This window comes from Suncus etruscus, chromosome 9 (genome assembly GCF_024139225.1).
Source record: "Suncus etruscus isolate mSunEtr1 chromosome 9, mSunEtr1.pri.cur, whole genome shotgun sequence".
In the NCBI taxonomy this organism is placed as follows: Eukaryota; Metazoa; Chordata; class Mammalia; order Eulipotyphla; family Soricidae; genus Suncus; species Suncus etruscus.
The window spans coordinates 31,783,099-31,785,549 of NC_064856.1; the positions used below are offsets into that span (position 1 = coordinate 31,783,099).

Here is a 2,451-nt window from a genome sequence, read left to right on the forward strand (position 1 = left end):
GAGCAAGTGGTGTGGATTGTACCTGTCCCATTGCTGCCTGGTCTCACCAGCCTTATGCACAAACAGCTGTTACCAAGCCTCTCTTTCACACAGCAATATATCAAGCCCTCTTTCCACACCTAACAGTGTAACAACCAACAAGGAATAAAAAAAAAACACAATACAGAGTCCGATTTGGAACACGAAAACAAGGGTAGGGTGTTCCGTAGAGAGAAAACAACAAACTGGGATGAGTGTACCAGAATATGAGGCTGGATTAGTCCAGTTACAAGTAAGAGGACAGAAAGAACTAGTCACAGAAGACATAGAAAAAGAGAATGTCCGACCACTTGAGGGAGAAGTGTATTGCTTAAACCAATGTGTTCCTAACCGGAGCTCAGTTTGTCTTGCTGGAGGGCAAGTCTATCTGGAGAGACTTGACTGAGACCCTTTATTCTTCACCAGGATTTATCTATCGGACCACGTCTTTTATGGAGAAGACGGGGTACCTGGCTCCGGGGGACTTTTGCGGTCGGACTCAGTAGCGTTAGTTTAGATACAGTTAGTGAGAGATCTTAAACAGAAAGTTTTTCGGCTCAACAATCAAAGGACGAGCCCCAAGGGACTCACAATAGAGAAACACAATGACGATATCAGAATTGCCAGATATTCAACTCAAATCGCAAGCCAATATTCCAACAACAGTTTCAAATTCAATAATAGCGACAGAAAGCAAACCTACGACGCAGACAAACCTTTACACAGACAGACCTCCTTCCTGCAACCAGGGAACGTCTTCCCCGTTGCTTTAAATCGCCTCCTAGGCACCCTGGTGCGCGCGGCCAGGGATGTGACTTTGCGTTGGAGTTCGTCAACTCCTTTGCCACTCGGTATACGCATCGAGTGGGAACCTCAGTCTGGGATTCCAAAGTCACACACTTCCACGACTAAGCCCCTTAGTCGATTATCAGGTCTGTTTGCAATAGCGCTTCCCACAGATAAACCCAGAGCAAAGCACACGGGGAACTAGAGAGTGAGCTAAGGGGAGGAGGAGGGAGAAGGGATCCCAGGGAACTCACCAAGCAGACCTTGTTCACTCGTCCGGCTCGGGTGGGGTGTGTAAGGGTCTCCTGGCTGGCTCGCCAAAAATGAAAAATCCGGACGACCCGACCCCCCAGTTGCCCAGCACAGAATAGTGAAAAAGGCACGTGCTCAGCAAATTGCAGGCAAGTTCCAAGTTTAATCTGATCGATCAGAGGTTCGAAACGTGCTCAGAGCAGAGCAGAGGTTGCGAACCCCAAAGTCTGAAATCAAGGGGTTTTTATACAGTTTTCAGGTGGGCTGTGTTATTTTTACAGAGGAAACAGGAATGGGCTTTGATATGGGGGAATCCGGAGGTTTTGGGGGTAGGTGTGAGTAGGGTCCAGACTTCAAGTCTCCAAGTGAGCGGGATCCAGACATTAAGTCTCCAAGATGTCTTCAGCACAATTAATGCAGGGTCTGTAAAACCATGGGGAGCCAGCAAATGGATCAGCACCTGTAACTCAGTAGATAAAAGACAAGCAGGTAGTTAACACAGAGGGGAGGTTGAGGGGGGAACATTGCATTGCATGAGAAAGAGACAGACAACTCCCATCAGGAATGTGTAGGGGAAAATATGTTTTTCACTTCTTTCAGTGTAATGATTCTCAGAGACAAAATAGAGAAGGACTGGAGGGTCCAGCTCCTGACATGAAGCTCACCACAGGGGTCGTTTAGTACAGTCACAGAAATAATTACACTGAAAACTATAATAACAAAATGTGACTGAATGAGGGAAGTAGAAAGCCTGTCTAGAGTACAGGCCTGTGTGGGGTGCGGAGGAAGGACACTTGGGATATTGGTCATGGGAATGTTGCACTGGTGAAGGATTTTATATATATATATATATATATATATATATATATATATATATATATATATATATATATATATATATATTAAAAAATCAAAAAAAAAAAAAAAGAAAGAAAAGATAAGGCCTCCCAATTCTTACCACAGGCTGTGTTCTTTATACTGACTTCATAGAAAGAGGAGGTACAGTAAATGAATCCTATATACACCTCAATCCAGGCCCTTTGCATGGTCTGTATTGTGAATTGAGGGACAAAAAAAATTAAAAAAACAAACAAACAAATAAAAAAACATTCTGACTGGTTGGGGAGATGCTCAAAGAGATAGAACATGTGATTCACCCCAGGAACCCCAAATTTAATCCCTGGCACCACAGATCCATTCCCTAACCCCACATCATTGCTGGAAATAATACAAAGTGCAGAGTCCTAAGTAGCCCAGAGCACAATTTCTTTTCTTTTTTTTTTTTCTTTTTGGTTTTTGGGCCACACCCTGCGGTGCTCAGGGGTTACTCCTGGCTGTCTGCTCAGAAATAGCTCCTGGCAGGCACGGGGGACCATATGGGACACCGGGATTCGA

General features: G+C 44.6%; 1 non-coding gene across 1 annotated transcript; it reads left to right on the plus strand.

Annotated features, from left to right (window-relative positions):
* The first annotated feature begins 1,997 nt into the window (after positions 1 to 1,997).
* LOC126019407 (small nucleolar RNA SNORA51) lies at positions 1,998 to 2,130 on the plus strand. Its single transcript, XR_007499126.1, has one exon. It is a non-coding gene; the product is annotated as a small nucleolar RNA SNORA51 (small nucleolar RNA).
* Positions 2,131 to 2,451: the final 321 nt, after the last annotated feature.